Source organism: Pinus tabuliformis, chromosome 2_2 (genome assembly GCF_031772625.1).
Source record: "Pinus tabuliformis cultivar Carrire ecotype Pingquan chromosome 2_2, CPIR1, whole genome shotgun sequence".
NCBI lineage: Eukaryota > Viridiplantae > Streptophyta > Pinopsida > Pinales > Pinaceae > Pinus > Pinus tabuliformis.
In genome coordinates this window covers 1,080,415,859-1,080,428,606 of record NC_142300.1, presented here as the reverse complement: position 1 = coordinate 1,080,428,606, position 12,748 = coordinate 1,080,415,859, and positions in this window count along the sequence as shown.

Sequence of the window (12,748 nt, the reverse complement as noted above, 5' to 3'; positions counted from 1 at the left end):
CAACTTGTACAAAACAACAGATAAGAAGTTATTACAGCTTTGAATACAACATAAATGCTCTTCAATTCTGTCAGAAGACTTTTTGACCTTTGGAGGCCACTGAGTCGGTTGAATGTTCTGTTATAAATGATGAATGACGTGTCTTTGTAGCTCTGTCCTCCTGTAGCTTTTCGGCCCTGTCACCTGTGACTGTCAGTGCTGCTTTAGTGGCCGAATAGTTTTGTTGAGTTGGCTCAGCCCATTCTTCTCCATGCATGCTGATTTTATCAAAATTTTCCTGTGCATGATAACTTATATAATTAAATGAAAAAATTTGAATACAGGCTCTGGTTTACAGTATTAACTGTATCATTTTGGTCCAGACCTCCTGTGTGGGCAATTGATGTCTCAGGATTGCCTCTAGAGTCTCATCTGCCTCTGTGTATTTGTAGAAATTTGGAGGCACTTCAAACAAATGTTTGATCTCATCCATGATGAAAAATAGGTTCTCAACCCTGTTGTAGAGACTCTGCCCTGATGCTGGCCCTGATTCTTCTGAAGTACTGGGCCTTTCTGTAATCTGATTTGTAGCAAATGTGTTGACCCTTTTGGCATAATTTTCATGGGAAAGTAGTCTTCCTGCGCTGTTCAGTAAGCTAGGAAGACCTCTGTTTTGCAATGCTACAAATTTTTCCATGAATTTATTAACCTCTGTCTGCATATCCTGGCTTCTTCTTTCTAGTGTTTGTACCAGGCTTCTTAGTGTTAGGACTCTTTTTATTAGCAAAATGGTCTCAGTCCTGTTGGAAATTCCCATTGTTGCCAGTTGAGCACTTGTTCTGTTATTAAGCACATTAATCATTCTGTTGGCAACCTCAGGCATATTGCCTAGAGATGCCCTTACTCTTTGGATTTCTCTATGTGCTTTCCCTATGAGCTCTATTTGCTCATGAATGGTCTCAATGTATTGCCATTGATCAGTTATGGATTGGCCAATGTTGGCCCATAGGACTGTCTTGAGTTCAGCCACTACTTTATCAAGTGTGAGCTCCTTCTCCAGCTCCTTTATCTTCTCTTTGAGGGCCTTTATCTCTCTTCCTTTCTCAGCAACACTTTGTTTTGATTTATCATATCTTTCATTCAATTTGACCAAATTTTCCCTGGCCTCATTTAATTCTGCCATTTGGGCTTCCAGGGCTTGGATTTCACTCCTTAGCTTCTGCATGTCCAGGCTTGGAACCTGCTCTGTTGTTGGTGCTGGTGCTGATGTAGATGGTGCTGTTTGTTCTGTATTTTCAGGGGGAGGAGCAGTAGTCTGAGGAGGTTCCTCAAGGTTAATTATCTCTGGAGGAGGCTGAGATGTTTGTCCTCCTTCTTTTTGTTGTAATGCTGCCTGCAGTGCAGCCTGTGCAGCCTCTGATTCTCCCAATTTCTCCTGTGTCTCGATCAGCTGTTTGTATAATGACACCAGCATAGCTGCTGCATCTTGGTCATGTCTCAGCTGGGCAACTTCTCCAGTTTGTGGGTGAATGTTTGCTGGGACCTTTACCATTTTCCTTAGTGCTGCCATATCTGCATCTCTTAGCTTCAATAATGCTTGTACAGCCTTGATGTCCTTGGGATCATGCCCAAGTTCTATGATTATCTCCTCTAAGGTTTTGATTCTGTTGTCCTTTGCTTGAGAGGATGCTCTCTCCAACTCAAGTTGGGCAGCTGTATTATTTAGGCTATTTTCTAGCCTGTAGTTCACCAATGTCTTATCCGCCAAGGAGGCATACACCATCTCACCCGTTTGCTTATGTAATTCGATTTGATCCATTGGGTGGATGTCCCTGGCAAGGACCTCAAGGTTGGTCCTTATGTAATCTGCAGCTGACTGCGGCTGCAACACTGCTGGCGTAAAATGGCTCATGATCATCTTGCGCTCCTGGACATCATATGCAGACATTAGTCTCTGCTGGTTAGTGGGAGCCATTTTTAACAAATGATTGTATAGTTGTATCCTTATGGGCTCATTCCTCTTCTTTATATCAATGAACTGCTCCTTGATGCCCAGTTCACCTCCTCTTTGCTGGCTTGAGGAGCTGACTTCTCCTCCCACTGTCCTCTCTTGTTCCTGCTGGAAGGAACTTGCAGATGCCTCCATGCTAGGTGGGCCCATGCCCAAAGATTGCCCTATAGGAATTTCTTCCTCTGAAAGGGGATTCATTCTATGCCTCTTCCCTCCTCGATTTGTGGATGTTGTGAGGGGAGTCTCTCTATCCCTCTTCCTATTTCTGTCCTCATTTTGTGGAGTTTGGAGGACCGAGGCTTCCACTGTAGTCTCCTGCCTAGGAGGCAGAGTGTCCTGAGCTTGCTGCCCTGTGGATATTGGGGCTTCTAATGTTTGTTCTTGCTGCTCTGATTGCTCTTTTTCTTGCTGCCGCTCTTGTTGCTGTTCCTTTTGCCGCACTTCCTGCTGCTGTACTGTTTCTTGCTGCTGTACCTCCTCATGAGGTGGCTGTTCTGGCTCCATCTCTTTCTCTTTGCCTTTGCTGGAAGCTTGATCAGTAGTTTTGGCTGCTTGCTGATGTGCTGTGGAGGATGAGGCAGCTGCTCCCACTTGAGTGCCTAGAAGAGCAAATACCTGTGCACAAAGCTCTAAGTCAACCATCTTTTGGAGATTTTTAACTGCTCTTTGATTTAATTCTTCTTGTGTGACAGCTTCCTCTAAGGTGCCTCTCCTCCACTTTATTTGATTTGCATATTTTTCTATGTGAGGCAACCTTACGTGGTCATAACTGGCCAGCCTATACTTGACCCTTCTTAAGGTTATGAAGTGATTGGGGTCATAAGGTTTCCAAAGGAAACTGGTCTGTAGGCCAAGGGATTCTAGCATTCTGTCTGCTTCTTGCCAACCTTCCTCCCTTTTGTTGTAAATGAAGTGGCCTAATTCGTTTCTTACTTTGAGCTGTGCTTTCTTGCCTTTGCCTGAAAAATGTAGCACATCAGCATTCCCAAATTGCCTGAAGTATTCAAGGGCAAACAATCTCATGGGCACATATTTGGGAAATCTGTATGGGGGCAACTCACACCCATATATTCTGATAACTGTGTGGTTTTGGTAATAGTACCAATCCCCAATGCTGTATACCTTGGACAGTTGAAGAATCCTCTGCATCTCATCAGTTAGTCTAGGAGGAGGTGAGCTCAGAAGCAGAGACATGGCTGGGTGGATGAAAAAGTCTATAAACTCACAATAAGTGTATGGAGAACAAGATCTACAGTGGATAGCAGAGGACCAATAGACTACTGACCTTGGATTGCCTTGTGCATCCACTCTCTTCACAGCAAAATGAAATTTCTCATGTTGATAATACAAAATTAAGTGGTAGATGTAGGAGGTGTATCTGAACACCCTTTCTCTTGCCAAGTTCATCAATTTCTCATGTATTTTGTCAGATATGTAGGTGGCATAGTCATAGCAGATTGGAGACTTGCCAGGGGAAAACATGAGCATCATCACCAGCACAGTTTCATCAACAAACTCAATTGAATTATAGCCCAGAATGGGACTGATCATGTCTACAAGGTCCCTGCCCAATTGGTTGAGGTAAACATGAGAAATGGGAGGGTACTTCATGGTGTCAGAGTCAATGTACAATTGATTTAGTTTGGTGACCTGAGCATCTGTCAATTTAGCTCGTTGATTTATCAGATCAGTCAGTGATAAAGGAACTAATTTCTTCTCAGTTTTGAAGTGCAACATCTCTCTGATGGCTTCAGGGGTGACATAGAAAACAACTGAGCCTGAAGGGTCAATCACAGCCCTCTGAGTGGCGTCGTAGCAGTCAGCACATATGTGGATTAGGTCAGGAAACTGGTTGACCTGAGGGAGCTTGAAGATAGGGAGGAAAGAATCCCAAATGCCCAATACATCTGTTCCAGTCTCGTGTTTAATCTTCAATTCGTTTAACAAGTGGATGTGGTACTTGTTGTGCATTAGCATTTCTTCTGATATTTGATAATCCAGGTCTGCTAATGGTTGCCATTCCAATTTTCTCTGAGGGGCATTTAATGGAGCAATAGGAGCTACAGGAGCTACTGGTGCATCCATCGTTACTTTAGGATTCTGTTTGTATGCACTGGTGTTACTACACAGAGCAACACAAATGAGTATTTCTTGGAAAGAGAGGTGATTTACTGAGGAACAGAGGATAAAATGGCAATGGCAGCAATTGAAACACTGCACAGAGCACTGATAGGGAAAATGCTTGGCCTTAAAGACTCTCTTCACGGTAAATTGATGCAGCTTGGGTTCTCAGTTCACGAATGTGTGAACCAACTGTATTTTTTGTGAAAACTTGGGCAAACAAGGCTCTGCGGGGGAATTTTGATTTTACAACCGAAAATGGAGGCTAGCCATAGGGGATTTACCGGTAAACACAGTGTTTTCTTACTCTTTAAGCTATTGTTGGAGAATGCAGGATAAAACCAGGCGCAGAGGGAATGACTGGGATAAATACCTGGTAAACTGTCGGCAATAGTCACAAATGCAGGTGGAATTGGCGCACCAACGGTCCTCGGGTCGAATTCAGCAGGTTGACGCTTGTTTGGTCGTAAAATACATGCAGAGGTGCAACAGTCGGTTTTTGCAAAAGTAATGAAAAACACGATTTTTTGGCCAAAATATGGATTTTTGGGTTATTTGGCGCTTTTTTTTTGGATGAGGTCAGCATGACGTCATCTGGTGGGGTCAAGGTCGGATGACATCAGCATGATGTCATCGAGTGACGTGACGGCTTGAGAGTGGTCCACGGGGATGGTGAGGTGGCGGGCAGGTCAGAGCAGTGGCAGACGGGGGCGCTGACGCGACGGTGAGGTAGCAGTGACGTTGGCAAGGCAGGTTCACAGAAACGGGAAACGGTAAGCGGTATAATATCGCACCGCTCTATATACGGAAGCGGAAATGTCAGAGGGCGCTCCGATACGATTTGGGGGTGACGCGTGGCAGAGGCTTGACGTTACCCTCTGACAAATTTCGGAAGGTAACTTACAGACGTCGGGCCCGGTCCGAAATGCATGAGATCCGTCGGATGAAAAGGGCCAGATCTGACGGTCGACGGATCGTTAAGGTGCCAGGTTGATACGGACGTGGGCGGGGATTAAAATAATATATTTGTTTGAAAAGCGTGCCCAGCGGGACTGTGGACTTTGGCGAATTTGTATGACTTTTCAATGTATTTTATCAAAACGCGCATTGCACCAATACTTTGGGTAAAATGGGAAAAGTGGGTTTTTATGTATATTTTGCAAATGAAGCGGGTTAGGGGTGAAAATGGGGGTTTTTTTTTTACAAGGTTCTTTAGCAAATGAAGGGGTTAATGGTTTAGATAACTTCTGAAGGGGGAAGAGGGGTAGGATTTGGGTTTTTAAACTGACCAGATGTCAATTTAATCCCTGACTGTGAACATATGGCTATAATGCCAGGGGGGAAGGGATATTTATAGAATGCTTGGGGTTTATACACCATAGTGTTTATAGTAATAGGGAAAGGGTAACATAGGGGATTTAGATAATAAGAAGTTAGGGGTTAATATGAATGGAAGAGGTGAATGAGGAGTGATATCACTAAGTTTATATAAAAACAACTTAGCTGAGGGAGTAGATCAAAATGAAAAGAATTTTAGACAAGAAATGTGGCTTTTAAAGGAATAAGAACCAACATAAAACCTTAAATTCTTTCATGAACACAACTGATGAAGGGATGTTAGTAATGAATGTGAAAGGGGAGAAAAGGGAGTTAGTCACGCTCCTTTGCTTTGCTGCAACATGATGGAGAAGAGGAGCTTCTCTATCCACTGATGTTTCCTTTATGTTAGACCAGCAAGATTCAGTTGAAATGAATGACATTTCTGCAACCCCATCTACCTACCCATCTACTTGTCTAGCATTTTTTTGTCTCTTCATGGAGGGTGCACTTAGACTTGCAGACCCTTATGTGCCTTTTCTTTTCTTTTGGCTTTTTCTTTTGACTTTCTATCTAAGGCTACCCTTATTGCTTCCAAGGTCCCAGATTAAGCCGTTGGGAACCTTAGTTCTCTACCTAACTACTGGTCTGCCAAGATTAAACAGTTTGGACAGACTTCTTTCTCTATTCTACAACAGAAAATTGAAACATGGCATGATCCAGATTAGGCTATTGGACCATCCATCCAAAATTGAGTCAACATCAAGCTTATGTACACACCTTGTCTTCTCATGGAAATATGGGATCTTTGAATCGCCAAAGCAGAGCATATTTGGAACTTTTATTTGCCAATCATGAAATATGAAACCTATTGGTATAGGTAGCTAACAGTTTCAAGATGAAAAAATATATTCTTTATCTTAGCTGACCTGAGACGACTTGTGTATGCCAACATGTCCCATCAATAGATGTGTCTATTCGTATAAATCCAAAACCAATATATATAGACGTCTAAAACACTTCAATTGATAAAACAATCTTCGGTGAAGAACACAGTTAGGAGGCACAACACAAAAAAGTTTAATGTTTTTTGATAATTATTTATTACAGCTTGGATCCTGTTCAAAAATCGTATCTGTGACAAACGAAAGGCTACAACAACCTATGGAAGGCTGAAACTCGAACCTCCAGAAGATTATAAGACTCATACTCATCATTCCAGTCATCAATCTCTATGAAGAATACGTATAAGAGGCACACAGTAAACAGGAGGGCGAGGAGGGATACTTTTGTGGACAGAACTGTGATAATATCATTTCAGACTCGAAGAAGAATTGTTGTGAATACCTCAAGCTTGAACTTGAGAATATCTATGATAGGTATTCCTGTAGAGCTTAAACCAATTTTGAGAGGACAGATCTGTGTGAAAGCCATCTCAGATTTGGTGCATACATTGGCTCGGTAGAATTGCAAATTTATTAGAAGCCTTATATCATTGGAAAGAGCCCAAGAATTGTAGAAGGACAACAATAGCCTTAGAAATGAGATAAGTTTCCTTCATGCTCAGAAATAGGAATAGTCTCGGACCTCAAACTCAGTTTAGAACCATGTAACCAATCAATAGTTCAAATACCTCTGGTGTTGTGAACCTGTGGAAAGGTGAGTGGATGATTTTATTTAGCTTGGACATATTGAACAATGGCATAAAAGGAGAACTGTCACCATTATAGAGGACTCTTATCATTGCAGTGAACTAAGGAGACTTATGATCAGGACAACAAAAGTGCAGATCTATGTTTTTTTGGAGGTTTTGGATTTGAGGAACAGTGCTAAGCATCGGTGCATGAATCTGTGGAGAATAAGTGAATTATTTGGACAGTGAAGGAGCCTTGGGAAATGAAGAAATTGAAGATATAGATAGTGAAGTAATTTGAGCCTTGGGTAGTGAAGAAATTAAAGCTCTTGGACAGTGGACAAGGTAGAAGTCTGGTGCAACTTTATGGAGCAATTGTTCAACTATTAAAGCTCAGAGAAACCTTTGAGGATGGGATAGATAACTAGAGCATTGGATAACTTTGTGAAGCAACATATTGAAGATTTTTGGATATCATTGAAGACAGTGATACATTGAATCCATCATGATGTGACCTTGAAGAAATTATGAAGAGCAGTGGTGACACTTCCTAAGAAGACAAAGTTGTCATTGATGAGTTAAGTGCCTTGGAGATCGTTTGAGGGTAGTGCTAAAGGTGAATATATTTTCAGGGATCATTGCAGAACTATTAAATGTATCTTGAAAGATTAAAGCCATGGGTTGGAGCCCTAGAGGATAGGAGTCCTCAAGAAGACCAGGTTGGAGCCTGTACTAGAGATAGGGTTGGAGCCCTAGAGGTTGGTGCCTCAAAGTGACAAGGTTGGAGCCTTGGGAAGATAGGGTTAGAGATCTAGATGTGTTAATTTGTGTAGCTTGGGAGGTACTCCAAGCCCTAGGGTTCAGGGTTTGGAGGACAAAGCGCCACAAGGGAAGCTTGTGGGGTTGGAACCCAAGTATGGGGTTTTGGAACCCATCATGTATTGGGGAAAAACCATGATGGATTCACAACATGTGATGGATGAGGATGATAGTTCTCGGAATTATGATTCGAACGGATAAAAAATTGTTTGAATCCAAGTTTTCGTTAGAGATATATGAATTTTTGAAGTTGACATAATTATTATTCGGTGTCAAGTAGGCCGAGACGTGTTGCTTCAAACATGACGTTTTGGGACCCTTACTTATGATATATATAGAAGGTGATATGAAGTTATTTTGAGAATCCAATAAGTGCAACATAAAGGTAGCATTGGAGAGCTTAAGAACTCGGATAAGGGAGAAGATTAGCTTTTGTTTTGCTACAAAAAAGGAGGACAAAACAATGTGGATTTATGGCTAGGTTGGGTACTTCTGTGACTGCGTAGAGGGCTGTTACATACCTCATGAAGGCTGAGTTGGAAAAGGACTAAACGTAGGTGAAAAGAGGGTTGTTGGGAAGCAACCGAGGCAATGATTCTCTATTTTGGGGATGACTATAGGTGACAACTGAACTGTGGTAGGTCGCAGACCTAACCACCTCAAAAAAAGGAAAATGTGGAGGGATTTTGAGGCAGACATGTGCCCAAAACAACAACATGCAAGAGGGGAATTATTCCTTGGTAGGGCCATAGAAAATAAGGGTTGTTTGGTTCTTGGTTAGGGTTGTTGCAGTGTGCCCATGATTCCCTAACCAATCACTGATATGACAACAGTGTAATAGACTTGAAAATCACATTGTGCCTTGTGTTGGGTCTTGGTTTTGACTAGTGTTTGGATCAGATTATAGTTCAACATGTTTGAGCCAATTGGAGGACATTCTAAGGTGGTGTAATTTCTTCCTAGGTGCAGATTCAACAGTGAAGTATTGGGTGTCATAGATTTGGTTGGAGGGCAGTGTGTTGGTTACCCAAAGTAGCCATACTCGTGCTATCTTGAAGGAAAAAGAGCAGTTGAAGGTTGGGTGAAGGATAATGCCAAAGTGCAACACTTTGATGGACTAAATTTGTTTCTAGCATGGTAGTTTGGAGCTCAGGAATTGGCCAACCTAGAGAGAAGTTGATGAGCCCATGTTCATTATAGCAGATGTGACTTGCAACAGTGATAGGAAGCAACCCTCCTAGAGTCTCGATGTGTAGATGCCTTGATGGACTAAAGCACAACTAGTGAGTAGTTCAGGAGCGAAGGAACGACAGGACAAGATACGTCATAGAAGTTGCGCAACAAAGTTTGTCATTATATCTTGTATAACATAGACTGTTGTATTATTCAGAATTTTGTTTAATATAATGAAGATTGGGATTGTACATATTGTACAATTTTGTTTAAAACTACGTATATTGTGCATATGTGATTTACTTCTTTATATTTCCGCTATGAAAAGTATTTTATGGTTGAGATTCTTGGTTTGGTAGAGTTAGTGATTTTAAGACTCTAACCTAGACCCAAGGTCGTGGAAATTCAACATGGTATTAGAGCGTGTCTGAGCTACTTTGGAAGTAAGTAAATCAGAGTTGTGCGTAGCGAAGTACAACGTGAGAGGGAGTTGGTCACATTGTGAGTGAAGGGTTCACTACAATGTCGAAGTTGCAAGTAGGTATCTGATATGAGGAAAGGTTGGAGGGGTTGTCCAACTATAGTCCATGGAAGGAAAGGATCAAGTTGATATTGTAGGTCAACAGGATTTGGGATTCTGCGGAGAAAGAAATCAAGAAGCTAATTGAACCTAAGGAGTTGGAAATATGGGAAGATTTGGATGCGAGGGTGAGATTGGTCATCGTTGATGGTGTGAGGGATTCCCTAATACCTCATTTTTCCAGGAAGAACAGCGCACATGAGAGGTGGTTGTCTGTTAAGAATTTGTTCCACAATAAGAACGAGAACTAGGTATTAGTATTGGAGGATAAGTTGAAGTCCACCAAGATGTCAAAGGGTAAAAGCGTGACATTCTATCTAATGAGATTGTCTCAGGTCAAAGATGAGCTTAACGCCATCAGTGTGACTGTCTCATATGGAGATATGGTAAGGATTTCCTTGAAAGGGTTCACCGAGGAATGGAAACCCTTCATCAAAGGAATCATTGTCAGGGAGAAGCTATCAGACTAGGATAGGTTGTGGGATGACTTCATTCACGAAGAGTTGTGAGACGAGGATCTTCAGCCGAAGTAGAAAGATTTAGATGATGACGTGGAACTTGCATCATGAATGATGGTAAGAAAAAGGACTTGAGTAAAGTCACGTGTTTCAATTGTGGCGAGATGGGTCATTTTTCATCAACATGTCCAAAGAAGAAGAAGGGAGATGATGAGAAAAGAAAAGGGAAGCAACCACCCTTATTTCCAATAAAGCAAAGATGGATGAGATCACTAGAAGATTGGAAGATGAAGAGGAGGATTTTTCTATGATTTCTCATTTCTTGCAGAGTACTATCAGAGAGGATGGATGATACGTGGATAATGGTGCGACGAAGCATATGACAGGATCACAAGATATTTTTGAGACTCTACCTAGATGGGACTTGAAGTTGCACATGGTGTTGGGTGACACGAGTTGGTTGGAGATTCGAGGATCTGGTGTTGCGCCATTGAGAATGGAGACATGACGTATGATGTAGGTCCAAGATGTATTGTTTGTACCAGGACTTAGATATAATGTGCTCTCTATCTCGATGATGGAGAAGAGGGGGTTTGAGGTCTTATTCAGGGATGGGAACACAAAACTCAGGCTCAGAGGATCTAAGTTCGATGGGATTGTACTCAGATTTAGAGATCATGGTCTCTACAGGTTGACAAGAAACCATGTGGATCATGGAAAGAAACAAGTGGAGTAGTTACAGGTTATAGAGAAGCAAGAGCAGGTGTAGGTGCAGATGCAGGCTTCAGAGGAGAAGGTATAGGTTCCCAAGAAGAAGATACACTTTCCTAAGAAGGTCGAAGTTCTAGAGACTCAGAGGGAGTCTAGTTTAAGAGGGAGTTGCAGATTCAGAGGGAGACTCTGCAACCCAAGAAGAGCGCATGGTCTTTGTTGAGAAAGGGTGTTCCTACAACTGCCAAGAAGGAATCATGGAAAGAGTGGAATATGTTACACGATAAGAAGAAGAAGCAGTTTTCTTCCAGGAGTGACAACGACACTTCGGAGAAGGGCGTTGTTCACCGTACAACGATTACAGTGATTATCAGCGCCAAGAGTTGGGCAAGTGTTGGGAGAAGTGATGATGATGAAGACATAATTCCTAGTCTTGGAAGTACCTCCCTCTTAAAATAGAGAGAGAGTGTTGATTTGTGTAGCTTAGGAGGTACTCCAAGCCCCAGGGTTCAGGGTTTGGAGGAAAAAGTGCCACAAGGGAAACTTGTGGGCTTGGAACCCGAGTATGGGGTTTTGGCAGCCATCGTGTTTTGGGAAAAAACCATGATGGATTCATGACATGTTATGGATGAGGATGATAGTGCTTAGAAAGATGATTCCAATGCATAAAAAATCATCTGAATCTGAGTTTCCATTAGAGAGATATGAATTTTTGAAGTTGACATAATTGTTATTGGGTGTCAAGTAGGCTGACTTGAAGAATCCAATGGACGTGTTGCTTCAAACATGACGTTTTGAGAGCCATTCTTTATGGTATATATAGAAGGTGATATGTAGTTTTTTTGAGCATCCGATAAGTGCAACATAAAGGCAGAATTGGAGACCCTAAGAAATCAGATAAGGGATAACATTAACTTATGTTTTTCTATAGGAAAGGAGGAAAAAACAATGTGGATTTAGGGTTGGTTTGGGTACTTCTCTAACTTTGTGGAGGATTGTTACATACCTCAGGAAGGCCGAGTTGGAAAAGGACTAAACACAGGTGAAGGGAGGGTCTGTTGGGCAGCAACCGAGGCAAGGATTCTCTATTTTGGGGATGGTTGTAGGTGGCAGTTGAACTGTGGTATGCTGTAGGCCTAACCACCTCAAAGCAAGGACAACTTGGAGGGATTTAGGGGAATACTTGTGCCCAAAATAGCAACACATAAGAGGGGAATTCTTCCTTAGTAGGGTTGCATAAAATCAAGGTTGTTTGGTCCTTGGTTAGGGCTAGTGCAGTGTGCCCATGATGCCCTAATCAGCCACTGATATAATAATAGTGTAACGGACTTCAAAATCACATTGTGCCTTGTGTTGGGTCTTGGTTTTGACCAGTGTTTGGATCAGATTATAATGCAACTTGTTGGAGCCAATTGGAGAAAATTCTGAGGTGCTGTAATGTCTTCCTAGGTGCAGTTTCAACAATGAAGTATTGGGTGTCATAGAGCTTGTTGGATGGCAGTGTGTTGACTACCCAAAGTAGCCCTAGTCAAGATGTCTTGAAGGACGAAGAGAAGTTGAAGGTTAGGTGAAGGATGGTGTCGACGTGAAACACTTTGATGGAATAAATTTTTTACTAGCATGGAAGTTTGTGTAACAACCCAAAATAAACATGCAATTAATTAGATTAATCAAGTAATCAACATGCAATTATCCACTAATTAACATCAAAGTTCAAAACTATGAGTAGAGACACTTACCTGTAATTTCAGTTGAAGTTTGCTAATTGCAACAAGGTTTTGGGGACGACTCTTCACCCAAAATAAACATGCAAAGTAGTTTATGGTTGAGATTCTTGGTTTGGTAGCATCAATGATTTTAAGACTCTAACCTAGACCCAAGGTCATGGAAATTCAACAAGAGGTTGGAGCCTCATGAATTCCAATTCGGTGCTTGGAAAATTATAG